General features: G+C 46.6%; 18 non-coding genes across 18 annotated transcripts; 9 read left to right on the top strand and 9 right to left on the bottom strand.

Annotated features, from left to right (window-relative positions):
- Positions 1 to 411: 411 nt before the first annotated feature.
- Positions 412 to 484, bottom strand: trnav-uac (transfer RNA valine (anticodon UAC)). Its single transcript has one exon. It is a non-coding gene; the product is annotated as a tRNA-Val (tRNA).
- Positions 485 to 1,111: 627 nt separating this feature from the next.
- trnav-cac (transfer RNA valine (anticodon CAC)) lies at positions 1,112 to 1,184 on the bottom strand. Its single transcript has one exon. It is a non-coding gene; the product is annotated as a tRNA-Val (tRNA).
- Positions 1,185 to 2,173: 989 nt separating this feature from the next.
- On the top strand, positions 2,174 to 2,245 carry trnaq-cug (transfer RNA glutamine (anticodon CUG)). Its single transcript has one exon. It is a non-coding gene; the product is annotated as a tRNA-Gln (tRNA).
- Positions 2,246 to 5,305: 3,060 nt separating this feature from the next.
- trnay-gua (transfer RNA tyrosine (anticodon GUA)) lies at positions 5,306 to 5,392 on the top strand. Its single transcript is given in 2 exon segments — positions 5,306 to 5,342; positions 5,357 to 5,392. It is a non-coding gene; the product is annotated as a tRNA-Tyr (tRNA).
- Positions 5,393 to 5,732: 340 nt separating this feature from the next.
- trnaq-cug (transfer RNA glutamine (anticodon CUG)) lies at positions 5,733 to 5,804 on the top strand. The gene has a single exon. It is a non-coding gene; the product is annotated as a tRNA-Gln (tRNA).
- Positions 5,805 to 8,030: 2,226 nt separating this feature from the next.
- On the bottom strand, positions 8,031 to 8,102 carry trnac-gca (transfer RNA cysteine (anticodon GCA)). Its single transcript has one exon. It is a non-coding gene; the product is annotated as a tRNA-Cys (tRNA).
- A 2,217-nt stretch (positions 8,103 to 10,319) lies between these two features.
- Positions 10,320 to 10,392, top strand: trnav-cac (transfer RNA valine (anticodon CAC)). Its single transcript has one exon. It is a non-coding gene; the product is annotated as a tRNA-Val (tRNA).
- Positions 10,393 to 11,575: 1,183 nt separating this feature from the next.
- On the top strand, positions 11,576 to 11,657 carry trnal-cag (transfer RNA leucine (anticodon CAG)). The gene has a single exon. It is a non-coding gene; the product is annotated as a tRNA-Leu (tRNA).
- A 574-nt stretch (positions 11,658 to 12,231) lies between these two features.
- trnay-gua (transfer RNA tyrosine (anticodon GUA)) lies at positions 12,232 to 12,318 on the top strand. Its single transcript is given in 2 exon segments — positions 12,232 to 12,268; positions 12,283 to 12,318. It is a non-coding gene; the product is annotated as a tRNA-Tyr (tRNA).
- Positions 12,319 to 13,256: 938 nt separating this feature from the next.
- Positions 13,257 to 13,343, top strand: trnay-gua (transfer RNA tyrosine (anticodon GUA)). The gene is given in 2 exon segments: positions 13,257 to 13,293; positions 13,308 to 13,343. It is a non-coding gene; the product is annotated as a tRNA-Tyr (tRNA).
- Positions 13,344 to 16,185: 2,842 nt separating this feature from the next.
- Positions 16,186 to 16,257, bottom strand: trnad-guc (transfer RNA aspartic acid (anticodon GUC)). Its single transcript has one exon. It is a non-coding gene; the product is annotated as a tRNA-Asp (tRNA).
- Positions 16,258 to 17,578: 1,321 nt separating this feature from the next.
- Positions 17,579 to 17,651, bottom strand: trnak-cuu (transfer RNA lysine (anticodon CUU)). Its single transcript has one exon. It is a non-coding gene; the product is annotated as a tRNA-Lys (tRNA).
- Positions 17,652 to 18,546: 895 nt separating this feature from the next.
- On the bottom strand, positions 18,547 to 18,619 carry trnat-agu (transfer RNA threonine (anticodon AGU)). The gene has a single exon. It is a non-coding gene; the product is annotated as a tRNA-Thr (tRNA).
- Positions 18,620 to 20,198: 1,579 nt separating this feature from the next.
- trnal-caa (transfer RNA leucine (anticodon CAA)) lies at positions 20,199 to 20,280 on the bottom strand. The gene has a single exon. It is a non-coding gene; the product is annotated as a tRNA-Leu (tRNA).
- Positions 20,281 to 21,203: 923 nt separating this feature from the next.
- trnan-guu (transfer RNA asparagine (anticodon GUU)) lies at positions 21,204 to 21,277 on the bottom strand. Its single transcript has one exon. It is a non-coding gene; the product is annotated as a tRNA-Asn (tRNA).
- A 466-nt stretch (positions 21,278 to 21,743) lies between these two features.
- On the top strand, positions 21,744 to 21,816 carry trnak-uuu (transfer RNA lysine (anticodon UUU)). The gene has a single exon. It is a non-coding gene; the product is annotated as a tRNA-Lys (tRNA).
- A 2,460-nt stretch (positions 21,817 to 24,276) lies between these two features.
- Positions 24,277 to 24,358, top strand: trnas-gcu (transfer RNA serine (anticodon GCU)). Its single transcript has one exon. It is a non-coding gene; the product is annotated as a tRNA-Ser (tRNA).
- A 1,607-nt stretch (positions 24,359 to 25,965) lies between these two features.
- trnav-cac (transfer RNA valine (anticodon CAC)) lies at positions 25,966 to 26,038 on the bottom strand. Its single transcript has one exon. It is a non-coding gene; the product is annotated as a tRNA-Val (tRNA).
- Positions 26,039 to 26,872: the final 834 nt, after the last annotated feature.

Here is a 26,872-nt window from a genome sequence, read left to right as displayed (position 1 = left end):
GGATAATGGACCTGACCAGGAAAATGCCAGCTGTGGCATTTCAACCAGTGATACAACTAATTTAACTAATTTAAATTCAGCACACAGCATAGGAGGGTAAAAGATAGCCTAGCAAAGAGGGGCACGTTTGTTCAATTCCAGCAGTCCTCTTCTGGTGTTGGTGATTCATCGCTTTTATTGATACATCTGGAAGATATCTTTCCTGTTGAAAATTGCTCAACATGCAGAAAACATTGCATTACAAATACACAAAAACAAGTCATCTGAGCAAAGGCCTGGAGGCTCAGTTTGTAGGGCATCAGACTTTTAATCTGAGGGTCAAGAGTTCAAGTCCCTTCAAAGATCAAGTACATGTCCTTGTTCCTATTTGTCACCTTGATTTTTTTTGTAAAAGGAGGACTTGAAAGGCCATGTTTCCACCCAGTTTCGAACTGGGGACCTTTTGCATGTAAGGCAAACATGATAACCACTACACTATGGAAACCTGAAGGATGGGGCTTTTAAGGGGACTGAGCTCAATTTTATTTCACATATTAAAAATGTTACAAAAACAGGATTTTATTTTTCATTTAAAGAATATAGCCAGAGTCCGCCCGTTCCTCTCTCGGGCAAATAGAGAGATGCTGATGCATGCTTTTATTTCCAGTCGTATTGACTATTGCAATGCCCTGCTTTCTGGTCTTCCTAAAAGAAACATCACAAGTCTGCAACTTTTACAGAACAACTTTTGCTGCACGTGTGCTGACGAGGAACAGAAGGCAGGCGCATATTACACCGCTTAATGGTTTTTAAATGTCTTAGGGGTTGTGGGCCTTCTTATTTTTACTAATGGTATATATCTCTCTTTCTTATCTCTCCAAGGTTTTTAAATTCTTAGGGCTTGTGGGCCTTATCTTTCTGAATTTCTTTTACGTTATGAACCATCGCGGTTCCTCAGGTCCTCCAACACCGGCCTGTTATGTATTCCCAGCCCATCAGTCATCCGGGAAATATGGATTGTGTGTCCAAATTGGGGATGGATGCTTGTGTACACACCTTCAGACATCAAACACATATCCTTGTTCCGGTTTGTCACCTTGATTTTTTTGTAAAAGCAGGACTTGAAAGGCCATGTTTCCACCCAGTTTTGAACTGGGGACCTTTTGCGTGTGAGGCAAACGTGATAACCACTACACTATGGAAACCAGAGGGAAGGGTCTTTTAAGGGGACTGGCAAAGTCACAAAGCAGTTGCCAAACAATGAAACACGACGATGTGTCCAAAGTGGGGCCAGATTGACAATTGTCCAAATTGACAAAGATTTCTCCTTTGTAGGGAAAATTGTTCCCGAGATAATGGGCTTTTCTTCAACAAAACAAGACAATTGCGGCTTGAAAGGTGTTTGATCAATTCCACAGCTGACCTAGTTTCTCATGGAACAGAAGGAGTGAGACCTGGAGGGTTGCAGTCTCTAATGAGGCGTGGGTTCAAATCCCACTTCTGACAGTGCGGGGCCACAAGTCTTTCTAGTTCCAGGTAAAAGCCCGGCTCCTCATGTATTTTCCATAAAGTACCAAGGTGTTGTCCTGTTGTCCTTGTATTTTGAGGGCAAAATGAGGCGTTTGCAAGTGGACCTCAGACCTTCTCACCTGAACAGGGACTTGAATCCCGGACACTCAGATCAAAAGTTTCATGTTCGGGACCAAATGGTCCTTTGAGCCGAATATCTTCCCAGTGACCTGCAAGATCCAGAAGGAGGCAGGGATGTTCTGTGCCTCCATTGTCGAGGCGGCTGTGGCCCTAAGGTGGATGCCATTGGTGAGGGATGCCGTCAAGCTGAAGGAGTTCTATTGGGCCTTTTTGGCTCATGGGACTTCAGCTGACAGGAACCGACAAGCCAAGCGGTCCGCGGCTTTGGCATTCGCTGAGGCAATAACTCTGACATGGGAGGAGTTTGGAGAAACCATGGAGAAGGACTTCCGGACGGCTTCGAAGAGATTCTGGACCACCATCCGGCATCTCAGGAAAGGAAAGCAGTACACAGTGAAGACGCCGTCAAACGCTTGGCTGACCCCACAAGACCCCTGGATTGTACCCGAAAATACTTAGCGCTCATCAAAGAGTAAAGTTGTTGTCCTGGTTTGCAAAGCCTCCATTGTTACGCCACAAGGTGCCAGTCACATCCAAAGCAAAGGGTTCCATGGTGTAATGGTTAGCACTCTGGACTCTGAATCCAGTGGTCCAAGTTCAAGTCTTGGTGGAACCTACTTGCCCTGCAGCAATTGAGTGTTTGGACTGAGTCTTCCTGTAAGAGTATGATGACTTATTGACTTACTCTACAAATCAGTGGTAACCGTGGATCAGGATGAGGTCCCCAAACGACGCCAATGTCTGTGACAGCTGATGTTAAGGATCAGCTGATCAGAAGATACTTGGTTTGTGTGCGGGGCCACAAGCCTTTCCAGTTCCAGTTAAAAGCCAGGCTCCTCATGTAGTTTCCATAGAGTACCAAGGGATTGTCCTGTTGCCCTCGTATTTTGAGGGCAAAAAGGAGGCGTTTGCAAGTGGACCTCAGACCTGGTCACCTGAACAGGGACTTGAATCCCGGACACTCAGATCAAACGTTTCATGTTCAGGTGACCGGCTCAACCTTTGTCTTGTCTGACCACGAACTCTTTTTGTCCAGAAGATATTTGGATTGTCCATGTGGGTAGTTTAAGACCTCAGTCCATCTTGGGGGTGGACATTTCGGGGCCTCTTCATCTCTGCAAGGCCTCGGTGGAATGGTTGGGGTCACCTTGATGCGCTACTTGGGAGCAATAAATCACGTACTGGGCTTTTTCACTATTCCATGATAAGAGACTAATCTAGAGAATGCGGCCAGGATTAGGTTTGGGGTATTTGTCTGACGCTGAGGGATAGATCCTGGACTCATTTCCGATCCCACAACTCTTTTACAAAATACAAAGGATTCCTTGGAGAATGCGGGTATCGACTCTGCTACTTCTTGCATGCTAAGCAAGCACTTTACCATTTGAGGTAATTCCCCTGGTTTGGGGTATTTGTCGGATGTTAAGGGGTAGATCCAATCCCAACATCTCTTCGCCAAAAGGCAAAGAACTCCTTGGAGACTGTGGGCATTGATCCCACAACAAGACAAGACAAGGTGCTAGAGGGGAGAATGCAGTTAGGACTGGGTTTAGGTTAGGACTGGGTTTAGGGTGATACCTATGGCTGTATTTGGCCTAGATATCGGAATTGGGGCCCGGATTAGTATTCGCTACTTGGGAATATTTCATCAAAAAATCAAAGGAGTTTATGGAGAATGCAGGCATTTATCCCGCTACCTCTCACATGCTAAGCGAGCGCTCTACCATTTGAGCTAATTCCCCTGCTGATGCAGCGTTGGCAGAGAAGGTCCAGTCTCATAACTATTTTGGTTCCTTTGCTGGAGTACGTCAAAGCGACACAGTCTCTGCCTTTCAGAGTGCATCCATGATGCAGTCCCTGGTTGTCTCGTGACTGGGACTTGGCGCTCTCACCACTGCGGCCGTTGTTCGACTCCCGGTCAGGGAAATGACATTCGGTTAGGTTTTGACTGGAGATAGGATTTGTCTTGGTCGAATGGTTAGGGTCATCTTTCAGATTGTGCAGATGAGTATAATAAACTAAAACAATATAATGAATAATCACCTTCAAGATGTATCAATAAAAGGGCTGAATCGCCCAATGTGGGGCTCAAACAAACGACCCTGAGATTAAAAGTCTCATTCGCTACCGGCTGAGCTAATCGGGCCTTTTTCTGCTCTAGATATCATTTTTTGTTTTGCTTTTTATTGATGTTGCCTTCCTGATGTTTGATCAATTTTACAGCTGACCGAGTTTCTCAGGGAACAGAAGGAGCAAGACGTTCAGTCATCGCTGAGAACTTTGGAAGTGGAGTCACCTTAAGTCAGGTCTGCTTTGGTGAACTTCAGAGGCATCATGACCAGTCTGCATCAAAGCATTGTCTGACATCCTAGGCTGGTTTCTGGCATTAAGATTAAGATTAAGATATGCCTTTATTCGTCCCTCAGTGGGGAAATTTGTATTCTTCATTCTTCATTCATTGTATTGATTCTTCATTCAGTTGCCATCCCTGATAGATGGTTAAGAATTTCTACAGACGACCTCATTTGTGAGGGAACTGTTCACAACTTGATTGCTGCAGGGCAAGTCGGTTCCGTTAGAATTTGGATTTTCAAAAGGAACAAAGACAATAAATCTACAACCTCGTCAAAGGACATGTAAACAGTGCAGCCATAGCAGACGATGCTTTCTATCATTTATTGATGTTTTATTTGGATTTCTGTCGTCAGTCGCTTCAGGATGACAGCAGTTCACAGATCGCGACCCCAACCATTCCACCGAGATAAAAAAAATCCTATCTCCAGTCAAAACCTGACATTTTAATGTAAATTCCGTGACTGGGAATCGTATCCGGTCCTCGGCGATGAGAGCACCAAGTCCCAGCCACTAGACCTCCAGAGACTGCATCATTGTTGCACTCAAAAAGGCAGAGACTGTGTCGTTTTGACGTACTCCAGCAAAGGAACCAAAATAGTTGTGAGACTGGACCTTCTCTGCCAATGCTGCATCAGCAGGGGAATTAGCTCAAATGGTAGAGCGCTCGCTTAGCATGTGAGAGGTAGCGGGATCAACGCCCGCATTCTCCAAAAACTCTTTTGTTTTTGTGTCATTAAATGTTCCCAAGTAGCAAACACTCATCCAGGCCCCAATCCCGATACCTACGACAAATACAGCCATAGGTATCACCCTAAACTCAGTCCTAACCTAAACCCAGTCTTAACTGCATTCTGCCCTCTAGCACCTAGCGTCTTGTCTTGTTGTGGGATCAATGCCCGCAATCTTCAAGGAGTTCTTTGCCTTTTGTAGAAGAGATGTTGGGATTGGATCTATCCCTTAACATCCGACTAATTACCCCAAACTAGGGGAATTACCTCAAATGGTAAAGTGCTTGCTTAGCATGCGAGAAGTGGCAGAATCGATACTCACATTCTCCAAGGAATCCTTTGTATTTTGTAAAAGAGATGTGGGATTGGAAATCGTGAAAAGAAGTGCCAAGACCGTTTTCAGGACCAACTGATGACCTCTGAATTCAATCAGAAACGTCACACCTCTCCACCTGAGACTCTCCACCTGAGACTCTCCACCACAAGACTTGATTATCTAATCCAAATTCTGTCAATAGTGGTATTCTCAGCCACAACCGCAATGAGACGCCGTTGAACTCTCGGCCGTACTCACTAGCCTCAAAGCGACAAGACCTTCGATAGCTCAGTTGGAAGAGCGGAGGACTGTAGTGGTTCAAGCTGGCATCCTTAGGTTGCAGGATCAAGTCCGGCTCGAAGGACATGCCCTTTGCTCATGTTATGTCTGCCAGGAAAGAATGGCAATGCCGTCTTGTCTGAAGGACTTCCGCTTCCCTGTCGATGGAGTTGGACTTGAGTCTTTGTGACGCAGTCTGAAATTGGCAAACGGAGAAATTCTGATTGAGTGATCAATGCAGTTTGTCTATTTGAATACATTTTATCTCAACTCCTTTTGGAAAAGGACAGCCATTTCCGTGAGAGCACAAGACCCCTGGATTGTACCCCAAAATACTTTGTGCTTATCAAAGAGTAAAGTTGGTGTCCTGGTTTGCAAAGCCTCCATTGTTATGCCAAAAGGTCCCAGTCACATCCAAAGCAATGGGTTCCATGGTGTAATGGTTAGCACTCTGGACTCTGAATCCAGTGATCCAAGTTCAAGTCTTGGTGGAACCTACTTGCCCTGCAGCAATGGAGTGTTTGGACAGTGTCTTCCTTTAACAGTAAGCGTATGATGACTTATTCACTTATTCTACAAATCAGTGGTAACCGTGGATCAGGATGAGGTCCCTAAACTACACCAATGTCTGTGACAGCTGATGTCAAGGATCAGCTGATCAGAAGATACTTGGTTTGTGTGCGGGGCCACAAGTCTTTCCAGTTCCAGTTAAAAGCCAGGCTCCTCATGTAGTTTCCATAGAGTACCAAGGGATTGTCCTGTTGCCCTCGTATATTGAGGGCAAAAAGGAGGCGTTTGCAAGTGGACCTCAGACCTGGTCACCTGAACAGGGACTTGAATCCCGGACACTCACATCAAAAGTTTCATGTTCGGGTGACCGGCTCAACCTTTGTCGTGTCTGACCATGAACTCTTTTTGTCCAGAAGATATTTGGCTTGTCCATGTGGGTAGTTTAAGACCTCAGTCCATCTTGGAGGTGGACATTTCGGGACCAGGGCCTCTTCATCTGCAAAGACAAGTAGAGTATGCCAGAAGATTTCTCTGCCAATGCTGCAGTAGCAGGGGAATTAGCTCAAATGGTAGAGTGCTCGCTTTACATGTGAGAGGTAGTGGGATCAATGCTTGCTTTCTCCAAAACCTCTTTTGTTTTTTGTGATTAAATGTTCCCAAGTACCAAACACTAATCTGGGCTCCAATCCCAATATCTAGGCCAAATACAGCCATAGGTATCACCCTAAACCCAGTCCTCACTGCATTCTCCTGTCTAGCACCTTGTATTGTCTTGTTTGGGATCAATGCCCACAGTCTCCAAGGAGTTATTCACCTTTTGTAGAAGAGATGTTGGGATTGGATCTACCCCTTAGCATCCGACAAATACCCCAAACCAGGGGAATTAGTGCTTGCTTACCATGCGAGATGCAGCAGAATCAATACCAGCATTCCCAAAGGAATCCTTTGTATTTTGTCAAAGAAATGTGGGATCGGAAATGAGTCCAGGATCTATCCATCAGCGTCAGACAAATACCCCAAACCTAATCCTGGCCGCGTTCTCTAGACCAGTCTCTTGTCATGTAATAGTGAAGAAACCGAGTCCGTGAGTTATTGTTCCCAAACAGCGCTTCAAGATGACCCCAACCATTCCAACGAGGCCAAAGACAAATCCTCTCTCCAGTAAAAACCTATCCAAATGTCAACTCCCTGACCGGGAATCGAAATGGGGCCGCAGCAGTGAGAGCACCGAATTCTAGCCACTAGACCACCAGTTATTTTGTAAAAGAGGGAATAGAAAGCCCATGTTTCCACGCAGTTTTAAACAGTGGGCCTTATGCGTGTGAGGCAAACAGGATAACCACTAATCTATGGAAACCCGGAGTGGAGGAGGGGGGGTTATAAGAGTACTGGCAAAACTCAGAAAGCAGTGGCCAAACAATGAAACATGATGATGTGTCCAAAGTGGGGGCAGATTGACAATTGTCCAAACGGACCAAGATCTCTCCTATGTAGGGAGAATTGTAGTTCACATAAGATGTTCCAGAAATAATGGGCTTTTTTCAACAAAATGTTTTTGAATCAGAAGTCTTGTCGTGTTGAAGAAATTCCCATCCTTTCTAATGTCATGTGTAGTACACATGTGACATGTACTACAATGCTCCCTACAAAGGCAAAACCCTTGTGATTTTGGACATTTGGGCTAACAAAACAGACCACATTAGCAGGACAAAAGAGGTTGTCTTGACATTTCAATGAAATTGTCTATGCGTTGGGGAAGAGATCCGACCCCCACTGGAGGAGTTCAAGGTACCTTGGCATCTTGTTCTTGGCATCTAACATGACAGTTTACCAGTTGATCTACGTTGGATGCTCCACTGGTCCGCCACAGTGATGTGGGAGCTGAACCCAAAGGCAGAGCTCTGGTCCGATGGTCCTGAGCTTTGAGTCAGCACGGAAAGGATATGATCGTGGGTAAAAGCAGCTGAAATGACTTTGTTTTGCTTTGTTTTGTGGTGCGGCTGGACTTTCTGTTAGACATGGGGGGGGGGCTGTGTCACCCGCGAGGAAATTGGACAAAAGCCACTGCAGAAATTTCATGTCAATATGAAGAATGTAGAAAGGAGCCATGCAAAAAGGGAAAAAATCTCGAGTTATATTACACCGAAGTTGTTGCTATTATGAGCCATACATTCATGTACTCTTAGACTATTCTTAAAACAAAGGAGTGCATCAGGGGGCATCCGGATTTGAACCGGAGACCTCTTGATCTGCAGTCAAATGCTCTACCACTGAGCTATACCCCTCAAACACACCAAACATAGTTACATGACAGTTCGACCACCTACCCCCAGCCAAATGTCAATTTCCTGACCGGGAATCGAACCCAGGCCACAGCGGTGAAAGCGGCGAATCTTATCCACTAGACCACCAGGGACTGCTTTAGGTCTGCACTCAGAAAGGCAGAGACTGTGTCGCTTTGATGTAGTCCAGCAAAGGAACCAAAATAGTCATAAGACTGGACCTTCTCTGCCAACGCTGCAACAGCAGGGGATTTAGCTCAAATGGTAGAGCACTCGCTTCGCATGTGAGAGGAAGCGGGATCAATGCCCGCGTTCTCCAAAATCTCTTTTGTTTTTTGTGATTAAATGTTCCCAAGTACCAAACACTAACCCGGGCCCCAATCCCGATATCTAGGCCAAATACAGCCATAGGTATCACCTTGTCTTGTCTTGTTGTGGGATCAATGCCCGTAGTCTTCTAGGAGTTCTTTGCCTTTTGTAAAAGAGATGTTAGGATCGGAAATGAGTCCAGGATCGATCCACGTGGTAGACCCGGGTCCGATTCCCGGCCAATGCAACAGAGCTGTTTTCATACCTTTCATCGTGAAAAGAAGTGCCAAGACCGTTTTCAGGACCAACTGATGACCTATGAATTTGATCAGAAACGTCACACCTCTCCACCTGAGACTCTACACCTGAGACTCTCCACCACAAGACTTGATTATCTAATCCAAATTCAGTCAATAGTGGCATTCTCAGCCACAACCGCAATGAGACGCCGTAAAGAGTAAAGTTGTTGTCCTGGTTTGCAAAGCCTCCATTGTTACCCCAGAAGGTGCCAGTCACATCCAAAACAAAGGGTTCCATGGTGTAATGGTTAGCACTCTGGACTCTGAATCCAGTTTAGGGTGATACCTATGGCTGTATTTGGCCTAGATATCGGGATTGGGCCCCGGATTAGTATTCGCTACTTGGGAACATTTAATGTCAAAAAAACAAAAGAGCTTTTGGAAAACACAGGCATTGATCCCGCTGCTTCTCACATGCTAAGCAAGCATTCTACCATTTGAGCTAATTCTGCTGCTGATGCAGTGTTGGCAGAGAGGGTCCAGTCTCAGAACTATTTTCCTTTGCTGGAGTACGTCAAAGTGACACAGTCTCTGCCTTTCAGAGTGCAGCCATGATGCAGCTCCTGGTTGTCTCGTGGCTGGGACTTGGTGCTTTCACCACCGCGGCTGTTGTTCGATTCCCGGTCAGGGAACTGACATTTGGTTAGGTTTTGACTGGAGATAGGATTTGTCTTGGTCCTCGGTCGAACGGTTCGGGTCATCTTTAAGCGCTGTCTGTGAACTGCTGTCACTGCACATAAAAACAATTCCAAGTCCGCCAATTGAATCCCGGTCTACCTGGTCAACCGCGTAATCTTCCATGTGACAGCCGGAGATACTGGCCACTATACTAACAAGGACTGCTACTGAGTCGATGTAGTATCGATTGGCCAAAGCGGAATTCAGAACAGGCTTGTGGCCCATGACCGTTTTTATGGTAGCTGGAGACTTCAATCAGTGAAATCCTTCCCATTTTCTGTAGCTCGTATCCTCATCAACGGACTATATTCCCCACCCGTTACCGGCACGGGGACATTCCAACCCAAGATGAGAACACACTGGACCAGCTACACAGCAACATACGTGGCACAGACACAGCTTCACCCTGCCCCCACTTTTACCCACGACTGAAAAAGCTGAACACCACCTTAGAAGCTGAAATACTCACTTAGGAGAACGTTAGACGGAAGTTCTAAAGGTCCCTGGTTCAAGCCCGGTTTTCAGAACAATCCCTGTTTATGTTGTGACTTGGCAAATAGTTTGAAAAGGCTTATTGGCTGGCTGAAAGGACCTTAACTTCATTCTTCAAAAGGCCATCCAGCCATCCAGACAAGATTAGTGGAGGTTACAAGCCTATTTACAAACCATTGACTCCAAGGGCACAAGTTGAGTCCACCGAGATATCAAAGTGACCCAGAGGGTGGCTAAGGTGTTTCTTTCAAGCCGCAATTATGATGTCTTGTTTTGTTGAAGAAAAGCCCATTATTTCTGGAACAATTTTCCCTACAAAGGAGAAATCTTTGTCCATTTGGACAATTGTCAATCTGCCCCCACTTTGGACACATTGTCGTGTTTCATTGTTTGGCAACTGCTTTGTGACTTCACCAGTCCCCTTAAAAGGCCCTTCCTTCAGGTTTCCATAGTGTAGTGGTTATCACGTTTGCCTCACACGCAAAAGGTCCCCAGTTCGAAACTGGGTGGAAACATGGCCTTTCAAGACATCCTTTTACAAAAAAAATCAAGATGACAAATAGGAACAAGGATATGTTCTTGATGTCTGAAGGTGTGTACACGAGCATCCATCCCCAGTTTGGACACACAATTTATATTTCCCGGATGACTGATGGGCTGGGAACACATAACAGGTCGGAGTTGGAGGACCTGATGGACCGCGAGGGTTCATAACATAAAAGAAATTCAGAAAAATAAGAAGGCCCACAACCCCTAAGACATTTAAAAACCATTAAGAGAACCTTCAAATGGATCCTGAAACATACAGGGAGCCAATGCAGTGATTTTAAAGTTGTAAAAGTTGTAGACTTCTTTTAGGAAGACCAGAAAGCAGGGCATTGCAATAGTCAATACGACTGGATACAACACGCAAAAGGTGGAAACTGGGTGGAAACAAGGCCTTTGAAGTCCTTCATTCATTCATTCATTTTCTACCGCTTTTCCTCACAAGGGTCGCGGGGGTGCTGGAGCCTATCCCAGCAGTCTTCGGGCAAGAGGCGGGGTACTGCCCTGGACTGGTCGCCAGGCAATCACAGGGCACATATAGACAAACAACCATTCACACTCACATTCATACCTATGGACAATTTGGAGTCACCTAGCATGTTTTTGGAATGTGGGAGGAAACCGGAGTACCCGGAGAAAACCCACACATGCACGGGGAGAACATGCAAACTCCACACAGAGATGGCCGAGGGTGGGAATTGAACTCTGGTCTCCTAGCTGTGAGGTCTGCGCGCTAACCATTAGACCTCCGTGCCGCCCCTTTGAAGTCCTTCTTTTACAAAAAAAATCAAGGTGACAAATAGGAACAAGGACATGTGCTTGATCTCTGAAGGGACTTGAACACGAAGTGAGCCCCCAGGCCTTTGGTCAAAAGACTTGTTTTTATGTATTTGGAATGAAATGTTTTCTGCATGTTGAACACTTTTCAACAGGAAAGATATCTTTCAGATGTATCAATAAAACTGCTGAATCGCCAAACATGGGGCTCAAACCCACGACCATGAGATTAAGAGTCTCATGCTCCACCGACTGAGCTAATCGGGCCTTTTGCTGCTCTAGATATTAGTTTTTATTGATGTGGCCATCGTGATGTTTGATCAATTCCACAGCTGACCTAGTTTCTCATGGAACAGAAGGAGCCAGACGTGAAGGGTCAGGATGGCCGAGCGGTCGAAGGCGCTGCATTCAGGGTGCAGTCTCTAATGAGGCGTGGGTTCAAATCCCACTTCTGACAGTGCGGGGACACAAGGCTTTCTAGTTCCATTTAAAAGCCTGGCTCCTCATGTATTTTCCATAAAGTACCAAGGTGTTGTCCTGTTGTCCTTGTATTCTGAGGGCAAAATGAGGCGTTTGCAAGTGGACCTCAGACCTTGTCACCTGAACAGGGACTTGAATCCCGGACACTCAGATCAAAAGTTTCATGTTCGGGACCAAATGGTCCTTTGAGCCGAATATCTTCCCAGTGACCTGCAAGATCCAGAAGGAGGCAGGGATGTTCTGTGCCTCCATTGTCGAGGCGGCTGTGGCCCCTAAGGTGGATGCCATTGGTGAGGGATGCCGTCAAGCTGAAGGGGTTCTATTGGGCCTTCAGCTGACAGAAACCGACAGGCCAAGCGGTCCGCGGCTTTGGCATTCGCTGAGGCAATAACTCTGACATGGGAGGAGTTTGGAGAAGCCATGGAGAAGGACTTCCGGACGGCTTCGAAGAGATTCTGGACCACCATCCAGCATCTCAGGAAAGGAAAGCAGTCCACAGTGAAGACGCCGTCAAACGCTTGGCTGTACTCATTTGCCCCAAAACAACAAGACCTTCGATAGCTCAGTTGGAAGAGCGGAGGACTGTAGAGGTTCAAGCTGGCATCCTTAGGTCGCTGGTTCAAGTCCGGCTCGAAGGACAAGCTGTTTCTTATGTTATGTCTGCCAGGAAAGAATGGCAATACCGTCTTGTCTGAAGGACTTCCGCTTCCCTGTCAATGGAGTTGGACTTAAGTCATTGTCACGCAGTCTGAAATTGGCAAACGGAGTAATTCTGATTGAGTGATCATTTGAGTGTCTATTTGAATACGTTTCATCTCAACTCCTGTTGGAAAAGGACAGCCATTTCCGTGAGAGCACAAGACCCCTGGATTGTACCCCAAAATACTAAGCGCTCATCAAAGAGTAAAGTTGTTGTCCTGGTTTGCAAAGCCTCCATTGTTACGCCAGTAGGTGCCAGTCACATCCAAAACAAAGGGTTCCATGCTGTAATGGTTAGCACTCTGGACTCTGAATCCAGTGATCCAAGTTCAAGTCTTGGTGGAACCTACTTGCCCTGCAGCAATTGAGTGTTTGGACTGAGTCTTCCTGTAAGAGTATGATGACTTATTGACTTACTCTACAAATCAATGGTAACCGTGGATCAGGATGAGGTCCCCAAACGACGCCAATGTCTGTGACAGCTGATGTTAAGGATCAGCTGATCAGAAGATACTTGGTTTGTGTGCGGGGCCACAAGCCTTTCCAGTTACAGTCAAAAGCCAGGCTCCTCATGTATTTTCCATAAAGCACCAAGGTGTTGTCCTGTTGTCCTTGTATTTTGAGGGCAAAATGAGGCATTTGCAAGTGGACCTCAGACCTTGTCACCTGAACAGCGACTTGAATCCCGGACACTCAGATCAAAAGTTTCATGTTCGGTACCAAATGGTCCTTTGAGCCGAATATCTTCCCAGTGACCTGCAAGATCCAGAAGGAGGCAGGGATGTTCTGTGCCTCCATTGTCGAGGCGGCTGTGGCCCTAAGGTGGATCCCATTGGTGGCGCGCTACTACGTGCTATCTGGTCCTTGTACAACAAGACCTTCGATAGCTCATTTGGAAGAGCGGAGGACTGTAGAGGTTCAAGCTGGCATCCTTAGGTCGCTGGTTCAAGTCCGGCTCGAAAGACAAGCTGTTTCTTATGTTATGTCTGCCAGGAAAGAATACGCCAGAAGGTGCCAGTCACATCCAAAACAAAGGGTTCCATGGTGTAATGGTTAGCACTCTGGACTCTGAATCCAGTTTAGGGTGATACCTATGGCTGTATTTGGCCGAGACATAGGGATTGGGGCCCGGATTAGTATTCGCTACTTGGGAACATTTCATCAGTAAAACAAAGGAGTTTATGGAGAATGCGGGCATTGATACCGCTACCGCTCACATGCTAAGCGAGCGCTCTACCATTTGAGCTAATTCCCCTGCTGATGCAGCGTTGGCAGAGAAGGTCCAGTCTCATAACTATTTTGGTTGCTTTGCTCAACATTAGGTGAGCAGTGACTCTCTGTGATAACAGAGTTTGTGCACCAAGCATTGCTTATATAAATGCACAAACCTCCATCTTTGGTTTTACCAAAGTCCGCAGTCCTGTCTGCCCTAAGGATGGAGCGTCCTGCTAACTCGATAGCATTGTTCGGGATACTGCTGTTAAGCCAAGTCTCTGTGAAAATCATGACGTTTGAGTACATAATCCGTTTGTTTTTGGTGATACAGAGTCGTAGTTCGTCCATTTTGTTGATCAGAGATCGGACATTAGCAAGGAAAATGCTGGGTAAAGGCAGCCTCCGGTGTCCTGGAGATCTCCGGGATAAGTCGGAGATCGGCGATAAAACGGTCCGAGTTGGAGGACTTTATGTCTAGGAGCTCCTGTCTGCTATAGGATGTTAAAGCAGCACTGTACTGGATGAAAAAAACAGCGAGGAGCAGATAAAACACAGCGGATTTGCAAAATCTGGAGAGACGCTGAGCCTCGCGTTGTTGACGCGCCACCATCTTGGTCTTCATTAGTCTACATGTACTTTGCGGATCTGGAAAAGGCATTCGACCGTGTCCCTCGTGGCGTACTTTGGGGGGATTGGTGGCGCGCTACTACGTGCTATCTGGTCCTTGTACAAACGGGGCAGGAGTCTGGTTGTCATTGTCAGTAGTAAGTCGAGCCTGTTTCCGGTAAACGTTGGCCTCCGCCAAGGCTGCCCTTTGTCGCCGATTCTGTTCACAATTTTCATGGACAGAATTTCTAGGCGCAGCCAAGGTGTTGAGGGAATCTGTTTCAGGGGCCTTAGAATCTCATCTCTGCTATTTGCAGATGATGTGGTTCTTATGGCCTCTACGGGCTGTCACCTTCAGCGCTTACTGGGACGGTTTGCATCTGAGTGTGAAGCGTCTGGGATGAGACTCAGTACCTCCAAATCAGAGGCCATGGTTCTCAGTCGTTAAAGGGTGGAGTGCTCCCTCCGGGTTGGGAATGAGGTCCTACCCCAGGTGGAGGAGTTTAGGTATCTCGGGGTCTTGCTCACGAGTGAGGGAAAGTCGGAGCGTGAGGTCGACAGACGGATCGGCGCAGCCTCTACAGTAATGCGGTCGCTGTAACGGACCGTCGTGGTTAAAAAGCTCTCAATTTACCGGTCGATCTATGTTCCCACCCTCACCTATGGTCATGAGCTTTGGGTCATGACAGAAGGAATGACATCTCGGATACAGGCGGCTGAAATTAGTTTCCTCCGTAGGGTAGCTGGACTCACCCTAAGAGATAGGGTGAGGAGCTCAGTCATCCGGGAGGGCTCAGAGTAGAGCCGCTTCTCCTTCACATCGAGAGGAGTCAGTTGAGGTGGCTCAGGCATCTAGTCCGGATGCCTCCCGGACGCCTCCCTGGTGAGGTGTTCCGGGCATACCCAGCTGGGAAGAGGCCCCGGGGCAGACCGAGGACACGCTGGAGGGATTATGTCTCACAGCTGGCCTGGGAACACCTTGGTGTCCTCCCGGTGGAGCTGGAGGAGGTGGCCGGTCACCGGGAAATCTGGGCTTCCCTACTAAGACTGCTGCCCCCCGCGACCTGGACCTGGATAAGCGGAGGAAAATGGATGGATGGATGGACTTGTATACTAAAATGAGATGGAGATAATTGCAATATTTGTCAGAATAGTTCTGGAACAAACGGTGGAAGGAGTATCTGACCAACATTGCTCTGAGACAAAGATGGCATACGCCAAGAAGAAACATGCAAGTTGGAGATGTGGTGATCGTCAAAGAGGAGGAGGTTCCCCGAAACAAACGGAAACTGGCTGGGATTCTTCAAGTCCATAAGAGTGACAATGGACTAGTGAGGACAGTTGCGGTGTTTCACGATGCTTCAATGTCCCGCAATGGCGTGTGAATGCACTCAAGAGCAATAAATGCATCGAGAACAGCAGTCAAGGAAGTGTGAACTCTTTACTGGACCAGGTCAGCTAAGTAACAAAGACAATACATCTGCAAGCTCTTCAAAGGACACGTAAAGAGCACAGCCATAGCAGAGGATGGTTTCCATCCATCGTGCCTGGGTTATGGGCCCAGCACGCTACCGCTGCGCCACTCTGCTGCCGACATCTGTACAAGTACCCTGCTTTGTGCGGCTCCTTTTGAGTGTCCTCTGTTGTCAGTGAACCTCACAAGGTCAAAGTTTTTTTTTTCCTGATCAGGGCACCGTTTTAGGTTGGATGGATGAGTGATCGAAGGCGCCAGATTAAGGTCCCTTACGCTCAGGAGGCTCTGGTTGAAATCCCACAGCTGGCATTTTCCTGGTCAGCTCCATTATCCACGCCTGGAAGGATTTGGCAGCAAAAGACTGTCAGATTGTACAAGACACCTGAACACCGTGAGAAGAAGATTAAGAGAGGTTTTGTTCTAATGAGAAGGGTTTGTTTAACCGGACTGGTTGTTGCAACCGCAACCCGACTCAAGGTTCAACGTGACATTGTGACATACAAAAGAGAAGCTCCCCGTCGGGGAATCGAACCCCGGTCTTCCACGTGACAGGCGGAGATACTGTCCACTATACTAACGAGGACTGCTGCTGAATTGATGTGGTGTCGATTGGCCAAAGGGGAATTCAGAACAGGCTTGTGGCCCATGACCGTTTTCATGGTAGCTGGAGACTTTAACCACTGAAATCCAACCCGCTTATCCTCATCAACGGACTGTATTCCCCACCCGTTACCAGCATGGGGACATTCCAACCCAAGATGGGAACACACTGGACCAGGGACACAGCAACATAGTAGGTGGCACAGACACAGCTTCACATTGCCCCCACTTTTAGACCCGACTGAAAAAGGACTCTCTTGCTTGGTGCTAACATGATGACCATTAGCATGTTAGCATTTAAGCTAATTTACTCATGTCTCAAGGCAAATAGACACATGGCATGATGTGGGGACACTATGGGACTGCCTTAACGCTTTTGGACCTTGAGGCTGTCTTGCTAGATTTTTTTTTTTTTTTTACCCTGGACACAGTCTCTTTGAGAGGAGGCTGCGGTCCATCAGGACCAAAACCTCACGCCACAAGAACAGTTTCTTCCTGTCTGCTGTCAGCCTCATCAACAAGGCCCGGAACCCCCCCCCGACACTGTTCACACCCCACCTCTGCCTCACCCTGCCACTTTGACACTCTATATGCGTTAAACTAACGCCAAGTTTGGACTGTTAGGAAAAACAATCACTTCCGGAATAACAAACAAAAAACAGACTGCGTACATACGTATATTTACACTGCATTCTGTATATTTTGTATTTTCATTTTTTAATAGATGTGTCTGCACCTACTTCACCAAAACAAATCCCCAGTCGAGGTCAGCAGGCCCCGTCTCCACTGTAAACAGTGTGGACTGGGCACTGCTTCCCTTTTCGGAGGCGCCGGATGGTTTGCCAGAACCCCTTCGAGGCCGACCGAAAGTCGTGCTCCATGGCCTCACTGAATTCCTCCCACACCCGAGTTTTTGCCTGGACAACCGCCGAAGCCGCGAACCGCTTGGCCTGACAGTACCTGTCAGCTGCTTCCGGAGTCCCACAAGCCATCAATGCTGGATAGGACTCCTTCTTCAGCTTGACGGCGGCCCTGACTTCTGGTGTCCACTATCAGGTTCGGGGCCTGCCGCCACGACTGGCACCGACGGCCTTGCGGCCGCAGCTCTGGTCAGCCACCTCAGCAATGGAGGCACGGAATATGGCCCATTCGGACTCAATATCCCGGTCCTCCTCCGGGATGCAGGTGAGCTGCCAGAGGTGAGAGTTGAAGACTCGACGAATGGGAGACTCTGCCAGACATTCCCAGCACACCCTCACTACTCATTTGGGTCTACCAGGTCTGTGTCACCAAAAGAGTTGAACCGCCCAATGTGGGGCTCGAACCCACGACCCTGAGATTAAGAGTCTCATGCTCTCCCGACTGAGCTAACCGGGCCCTTTTCGGCCAAGATATCACTTTTTATTTTTTTTTTAAATTGATGTGGACTTCTTGATGTTTGATCAATTCCACAGCCAACCTAGTTTCTCAGGGAAAAAAGGAGCGAGAGGTTCAGTCATAGCTGAGAACTTTGAAAGTGTAGTCATCTTAACCCTCCCGTTATGTTCATTTGTCAGGAACAGCCATGATGTTCCCGGGTCAGTTTGCATGCTTATTTATCTGAAAGATGTCCAAAATAAAAAAAAAATCCCCACAAGCATTGTTAGTTATTCACTACTAACTCGATTACTAACTATTCTATCAATGTTTAGTGCAATGGTGTAACTTACCTCTCACAGGTAATGGTTTAATTAATTTTAATTGATTAATTAATTTAATTAATCAGAGGCATCATGATTAACATCATTAATCAGTCTGCATCAAAACATTATCTGAAATCCTGTAGCAGGTTTCTGGCATTGATTCCTAATTCAGTTGCCATCCCTGGTAGATGGTAATGGTAATGGTAATCATGCCCGCGTGGCAGGCAAGTCTCTTTGCTTGTCTGATGTCTGTGTCGCATCCTGATTGGCTGGCAGCAAATGTCAACAACACGTGCGCGGCCCCCGCTTGGCAAGTGAGAATTCTACCACCGAACCACCAATGCCACGTGGGGACACACTGTAAGAGAAAAAAATTCAACTGTCAAGTGGATGAGCCTCTGCAAAGTGGCGCTAAATGGCAACACATCACAATGTCATACTCTTTGGATTCAAGCACCTTCTGGCGTAATGGGATCCACAACAATCACGTCAGCTGTGGATGCAACGTCAATTAGTTCTTGAAGGGCAAGTGACAAATAGAAGTACATGGTTCAGAAATCAGCTGCCAAAGTTTCACTGACCAAGCACCCAGGCACTGCTGGGATTTGAACCCAGATCTCCTGTTTACTAGACAGGCACTTTGACCAGCTTAGCCACAGTGCCAGCAGTGTATCTGGCACCAACACAAAAACAGTTCGCCAATGGGGAAAAATGTTCATACAAGGGAGGGAGTCCAAAGTCCAACACATGTGTGAATTGAGAGTCCCTGGGTGGGATCGAACCACCAACCTCTCAGTTAACAGCCAAACGTGCTGAGCAATTGCGCGACAGAGACTACAACAGCATGACTGCAGTCAGGTTTCACTAAGTGCTGCCCACCTTAACTCTCGGGTGGTCCGGTCTGTTACGTTTCAGGTGTCATTCTGAATACTGCACTTTCGCAGGAAAAGAGCCTTTGTACTTTTTCAACATGAGCTCTAAAGAAAGGTATAAGCTGAGATATAATGCATTGGCCGGGAATCGGACCCGGGCCTCCCACTTGGCAAGCGAGAATTCTACCACTGCACAACCAATGTCACATTGGGAAACACTGTCGGAGAACAAATTAAATTGTCGAGTGGATGTGCCTCTGCAAAGTGGCGCTGAATGACAAAACATCACAACACACACAAGGGATGCCAGGGGAGGCCGAGTACTAACAGAGCTGAGCGAGAGAGCATAAGAAAAAAATTAGTGACCTTGTGGTGGTTTCCCGACAGCACCAAGGATATGGTGCACGTCTGATGCGTAATGCATGCCAGGTGATGTTCATCTAGCGAGCAGACATTCTTGTGGGGGACAAGCTCAACAGTAGGAATGTTAAGAGAACTGACCAGTCCGCTATCAATGAAGTTCTCGTCCGCCCCAGAGTCAATTAATGCTGTGGTAGGAGAAGCTTCCCCCGCCCAGGATATCGTACCTTCCACCTGAAGTCGGCCCACCAAAGCGGATGACGGTGCCAGTGCCAGCAGCTGGGGGATATCCCTGGCGGAGGAAGAGCGTTGGCGTGCTGGGCGAACTGGACAGCGGGAAATTGTGTAGGACTCCCACAGTACAGGCACAGCCACAGGCGTAGACGGTGACTCCTCTCCGCTGGCAAAAGGCGACTGGCTCCCAGTTGCATGGGGACGACACTCCCGATGTCGTCAGACGGCGCTCTGCTGCTGGAGCAGGGAGAGGAGTGGTGCCGGAAGAGCCCCAGGAGGTGGGATTTGGAGCCGACGTGTGGGTCGGAGAGGCTCCGCCCGATACACGTTTCGTAGCGCCTTGTCATTCCAGCAACTCTCTGCCACTATCCCGGTTAGCTCAGTTGGTCAGCGTGTGGTGCTAATAATGCCAAGGTTACGGGTTCAACCCCCCGTACTGGCCACTCTTCTTTATCTGCTCCAGGAACAACAAAACGGCGACAACCCACTGCCCCCCATATCCAACATCACACCACCCACCTGTGAAACACCCTCGACAAGGCCGCTGAAAGACCGGGGAGAGGTACAGAAAACAGCATGTCAAAGCAGAGTGGCAACAAACCTCTCGGCCACCGAGACTGCAAGAAGCAGACAGTGGACCCCATTATCCTCTACCCAAAATCCAGACCACCAGTGTAGAGAATGCGGACCGCGAAAGGACAACACCCCGGCCCTCATAACCAACAGTACTCCACCACAAGGTAAACAGCATGGCGGCAACAAATGCCCAACCAAAGCGTCACAGACTGGATTTGAACCTGAGCAGGGAAACCCCATTGGATTTTGAGTCCAACGCCTTCACCTCTCAGCCACTGTGACTGATGTCAAGGATCAGCTGGCAACATGTGCATGGGAGGAAGACACATGGTTTGTGTGAGGGGCTACACAAGTCTTTCCACTTCGAGTTAAAAGCCAGGCACCTCACATCGTTTCCATAAAGTACCAAGAGATTGTCCTGTTGCCCTTGTATTTTGTGGGCAAAAAGGAGGCATTTGCAAGTGGACCTGAGACCCTATCACTGGTCACCTGAACAGGGACTTGAATCCCGGACACTCAGATCAAAAGTCTAATGTTCAGGTGACTGGCTCAAACTTTGTCTTGTCTGACCACTCTTTTGTCCAGAAGATATTTGGCTGATGTGGTTTGTTTTCTTAAACCTGCAAATGTCCAAATACACAAGGGTATTGTCTTTGTAGGGAGCATTGCAGTACATGTGACATGTATACTACATATGACATCAGAAATGATGGGTATTTATTCAACAGAACAAGAACAACATTTCTTTTAAATAACAGCATAGGAGCTGCTGAAACACAGAGAAGGCACTGCTGGGATTTGAACCCAGGATCTCCTGTTTACTAGACATGTCTGTCAAAAAATCACAACAGTGCACAGTGTCTTCTCTTAAGGGCCCGTGCTTACCAGTTGATGGGGTTTGACTTGATTCCTTTTAACATAAAATCATTCCGTCATCTCTTAATCTATAATCCTGGCTGGCGCTTTTGCAAAAGCTAATATTTTCAAGCAGAGCTTCTGTGTTTCACCAGACCTGTGCAGAAACAAACAGAAACAATCTGCGACTTGATCAACCTAACTTCTGATCAAATGTGTTAGACCATGGAAGTTGGAATGTGCTTTTGAAAAGTCATTGACACACAGTTTGCCAATTGGGAACCACACAAGTGCTGTGCAAGAGGGGAGCGCAAACACGAATGAACAGTGACACTGATGCATCCAGAGAACGTCCCTGGGTGGGCTCGAACCACCAGCCTCCCGGTTAACAGCCGAGCGCGCTGACCGATTGCGCCACAGAGACTCACACCCGCCCAACTTCTGTTCAGTTGAAGCCATACTAATGCATGCTATGCTTCCAGCATGCCCTTTGTTTTGGATGTGACTCGCACCTTCTGGCGTAACAATCGAGGCATTGCAAACCAGGACACCAGCTTTACTCTTTGATGAACGCAAAGTATTTTTGGGTACTGGCTCTGTCCTTTTTCAACATGAGTTGAGACGAAATGTATTAAAATGGACAGACTGCATTGGTCACTCAATCAGAATTTCTCAGTTTGCCAATTTCAGACTGCGTGACAAAGAATCAAGTCAAACTCCATCGACAGGATGGACAGGGGACAACAAAGCAGGGAAGATAAGGGATAGGGAGGAGAGGGGAAAGATGCGACCGCCTTTGTTGAGAGCCAGAGAAGAAGCTCTCATCTCTGCAAGGTCAAGTACAGTATGCCAGAAGATTTTACCTTGTGAGTTGTCCTCAGTCAACAAAGGCCTGGATAGCTCAGTTGGTAGATCATCAGACTTTTAATCTGAGGGTCCAGGGTTCAAGTCCCTGTTCAGGCGGTGAAGGTAGGCCCCTTCCCTGAAATGTTAAACCTACTTCCTTTATCCTCCTTCTGTGGTCAAGTACAGTATGCCAGAAGATTTCTGCTCCTTCATCCTCAACACCGAGAAGTCCAAGGAGATGACCGTGCACACAAGGATTAACTTGTTTAAGTAAACCTTTTCCATCTAGCACCTTTGCGATCTTCCAGGACTGTGGGTAAACACCATTCTCAATAATCGGCTCCTGAATCAACTTTGCTGCCGCCCTCAGTAACCTCCCAACCAAATTATAAATCCCACATGGCTCATCGCTTTTAATGGAATGCAACAGTTTTACTACCTCATCTACACTTACCCTCTTAAATTGAAAACTAGGCAGTTTATCCTACATGGTCTTGTTCTTTATAATAGAATCTGACAGTCTACCATCAACATCTATCATCTGATCTCTAATCAAATTTACTTTATTGATAAGAAATTGAGAAATTTGCACAATTGTCAATCTCCCCCCACTTTGGACACATCGTCGTGATTCATTGTTTGGCAACTGCTTTGTGACTTCGCCTGTCCTTTTAAAAGCACCTTCCTTCAGGTTCCCATAGTGTCGTGGTTGTCACGTTTGCCGAACACGCAAAAGGTCCCTAGTTAATTTCACAGCCGACCAAGTTAGGAATTGTGGTCATACAAGAAGGGGGTTGTTTTTTGTATTTGGAATACAATGTTTTCTGCATTTTGAACAATTTTCCACAGGAAAGACATATTTCAGATGTATCAACAAAAGAGTTGAACCGCCCAATGTGGGGCTCGAACCCAGGACCCTCAGAGTAAGAGTCTCATGCGCTACCGACTGAGCAAAACGGGCCTTTTTCTGCTGTAGATATAATTTTTTGTTTTTCTTTTTTATCGATGTGGCCACCTTGATGTTTGATCAATTCCACAGACAACCTTGTTTCTCAGGGAACAGAAGGAACGAGACTTTCAGTCATCAGTAGTTCTACAAACTCCGACTCAGGCCACATCTTTGTACCCGACATTTCCAATTTATGATCACTCTGCAACTGCCTCTGAACAGACACCCATGTCCACCCTCTCTTGGGGAACATTTGATTCGACTCAATTAAATGACACACTCAAACCAAAAGACCATAGTTGGAATCCTCCCAACCCCGTTGGCACATCATGTCCCCACCCCGAGGTTATCAAACTCGCTCCCAAGGAAATGTTGGAACTTGGGAAAGCATGAAGAATGGCAAGAAGTAGGATTAAGAATCCGGCTTCTTGCCAAAAGCCTACCCTATGGTAGAAGATAAGATATGCCTTTATTCGTCCCTCAGTGGGGAAATTTGCAAGGTCCCGCAAGTTCCGCAACAGCAGGGGGAGTACCTCAGTATGTTTACAGACCATGGACTCCTCCTAAATTTAGATACATAGCCTTATCCATGTCAAAACCACACAACAACCTTGACCAAATCCTGACTGACATAACTGACTTGGTACATAATCACCGTCTCAACGGAACTGAATTAGCCCAACTGTTGACATTGACCACAGGCTCCAAGTATGGTGCTTTTTGTACGGCCATTTAGCCAATTTGGCCAAAGGGGAATTCAGAACACCCTCGTGGCCCATTACCATTTTTATGGTACCTGGCGACTTCAACCCGTGAACTCCACTGTACCGCTTATCCTCTACAACGGACTGTATTCCCCACCCTTTACCAGCATGGGGACATTCCAACCCAAGATGAGAACACACTGGACCAGGTACACAGCAACATAGTACGTGGCACAGACACAGCTTCACCCTACCCCCACTTTTAGCCCAGACTGAAAAAGCAGAAAAACCCTTTTGCAGCTGAAATTGCTCAGTTGGGAGCGCGTTGGATTGAATCTCTTGACTTTGTTCTCTTGATTTCATCAACGTCGATCATGACAACACAGCCAATTACATATTAAGACCAGACAAGTGCAGTTGGGAGGTGACATACAGAATCCTGATGCATATCATGTTACAATCAGACACAAACAGGATGTAGGACCCGACCTTGAGTTCGCGCAAATGTTCACAGCATTAGGTCTGCAAAGTGTTCAGCTGATGCACATTTACTGGAGAGGAAAATGGGCTTTTGTCACGGTAGCCATGCTACCAAGATTGTCTGTCCACTTGAAGTGTGGTGATGTAAAAATACACTAGTTTTGACCACACCTGTATTTTTAGTAAACATTATTAGCATGCAATGAATCAAAGTATAAGCTACGATGTCGGAGATCAAGAACGCTTTTGTTGGGGAAAAAGAGCCAGAACATATAATTTCGACAATACGGGTATCAAACCCGCTATTTCTTGCATGTAGAGCAAGAACTCTAGCCTTTGAGTTAAATCCCCCCGCTGTCCAAGAAGGCTGCCACAATTTCTGCAACACCAAAACACTAATTAAGATGTGTCATTTTAAGTCCACAAGACCATCCCCACGAAGGAGATGAGGTGACCGAGAGGTTAAGGTGATGGACTGCTAATCCATTGTGTTCTGCACGCATGGGTTCGAATCCCATCCTCATCGGACTATACCAATGCACCAGTTTTCACACCACCTGTGTTTTTAGGAAACATCATTAGAATGCAATTAATCCAAGTATCCGGTACGATGTGGGAGATTGAGAATGCTTTTTGGCAAAAAAAAAGGCATAATATACCATTTGGAGAATGCAGGCATCGATTCCACTTCATCTCACATGCGAAGTGAGCGCTCTAGCATTTGTGGTCAGACAAGAATGGGATTTGTTTTTGTGTACTTCGAATGAAATGTTTTCCGCATGTTGCAGAATTTTCCACAGGAAAGAAATTTTCAAGATGTATCACCAAAAGAGCTGAACCGCCCAATGTGGGGCTCGTACCCACGACCCTGAGATTAAGAGTCTCATGCTCTCCCGACTGAGCTAACCGGGCCTTTTTCGGCCAAGATATCACTTTTTAATTTTTTTTTTTTTTAATTGAAGTGGACTTCTTGATGTTTGATCAATTCCACAGCCAACCGAGTTTCTCAGGGAACAAAGAAGCGAGAGGTTCAGTCATAGCTGAGAATTTTGGAAGTGTAGTCATCTTAACCCTCCCGTTATGTTCATTTGTCATTCGTCATTTGTCATTCGATCAATGCCCGCATTCTCCATAAACTCCTTTGTTTTTTTGATGAAATGTTCCTAAGTAGCGAATACTAATCCGGGTCCCAATCCCGATATCTAGGCCAAATACAGCCATAGGTATCACCCTAAACCCAGTCCTAACCTAAACCCAATCCTAACTGCATTCTGCCCTCTAGCACCTAGCGTCTTGTCTTGTTGTGGGATCAATGCCCGCAATCTTCAAGGAGTTCTTTGCCTTTTGTAAAAGAGATGTTGGGATCGGAAATGAGTCCAGGATCTATCCCTCAGCGTGAGACAAATACCCCAAACCTAATCCTGGCCGTGTTCTCTAGATTAGTCTCTTATCATGGAATAGTGAAGAAACCCAGTACGTGATTTATTGTTCTCAAGTAGCGCATCAAGGTGACCCCAACCATTCCACCGAGGCCAAAGACAAATCTTATCTCCAGTCAAAACCTATCCAAATGTCAATTCCCTGAACGGAAATCGAACCCGGACCACAGCGGTGAGAGCAGCAAATCCTAGCCACTCGACCACCAGGGACTGCTTTTGGTCTGCACTCAGAAAGGCAGAGACTGTGTCGCTTCTCTTTGGCCTTCTCGGTGTTGAGGATGAGGAAGCAGAAGTCTCCCGGCATTTTGGACTTGACCACAGGAGGAGGATAAAAGAGATTGGTTTCACATTTAATACTACTCCTCACCACCTGAACAGGGACTTGAACCCTGGACCCTCAGATTAAAAGTCTGATGCTCTACTAACTTAGCTATCCAGGCCCTTGATAAATAAGGACAACTCAATGAAGACAAAATCTTCTGGCATACTGTACTTGTCCTTGCAGAGATGAAGAGGCCCCGGTCCCGAAATATCCACCCCCAAGATGGACTGAGGTCTTACTACCCACATGGACAATCCAAATATCTTCTGGACAAAAAGAGTTTGTCGTCAGACAAGACAAAAGTTGAGCCAGTCAGGTTGTTCCCATTTATCACCTTGATTTTTTTTTGTAAAAAAAGGACTTGAAAGGCCATGTTTCCACCCAGTTTCGAACTGGGCACCTTTTGCGTGTGAGGCAAACGTGATAACCACTACACTATGGAAACCCGAAGAAAAGGGCTCTTAAGGGGACTGGCAAAGTCACAAAGCAGTTGCCAAACAATGAAACATGACCATGTGTCCAAAGTGGGGGCAGATTGACAATTGTCCAAATTGACAAAGATTTCTCCTTTGTACGGAAAAATGTTCCCGAAATAATGGGCTTTTCTTCAACAAAACAAGACAATCGCGGCTTGAAAGGTTTAAAAACGAGCTGTGAAAGAAACACCTTAGCCACCCTCGGGCTCACCTTGATGACTCAGTGGACTCAACTTGGTTTGGCTTGTAACCTCCTCTAACCTTGTCTGGGTGCATATATGTAAGTACTAGCATAGGAGTGTTTCAAATGTACTTCTTCCCTGAGATAATATTTCTCCTCTCTTGTAGAGAAGTATTGGATGACAATTTTAGATAATTGCTTATTTTTAGCCTTATGCATTATTTTAGCTGTTTGAAGATGAACTATATCAGCAAGTTGAAGTATTTGTGATTTTACAAATAGGATTTGTCTTGGTCCTCGGTCGAACGGTTAGGGTCCTCTTTAAGCGCTATCTGCAAACTGCTGTCATCCTGAAACGACTGACGACAGAAAAACGAATAAAACACGTCCATAAATGATAGACTTGAGTTTCTGGAAAGTACTACACAACAAGATAAGGTGCTTAACTGGAGAAGGCAATTAGGACTGGGTTTAGGGTTAGACCTAAGGCTTTTTTTTGGCATAGAAATCGGGACTTGGGATCAGATTAGTGTTTGGTACTTGGGAACAATAAATCACGGACTGGGTTACTTCACTATTACATTACAAGAGACTCGTCTAGAGAACATGGCCAGGTGGACTC

This window comes from Doryrhamphus excisus, linkage group LG6, assembly GCF_037039965.1.
Source record: "Doryrhamphus excisus strain RoL-2023G ecotype Guam linkage group LG6, RoL_Dexc_Guam_v1.1, whole genome shotgun sequence".
In the NCBI taxonomy this organism is placed as follows: domain Eukaryota; kingdom Metazoa; phylum Chordata; class Actinopteri; order Syngnathiformes; family Syngnathidae; genus Doryrhamphus; species Doryrhamphus excisus.
This window is presented reverse-complemented; position numbering and strand designations above follow the sequence as displayed.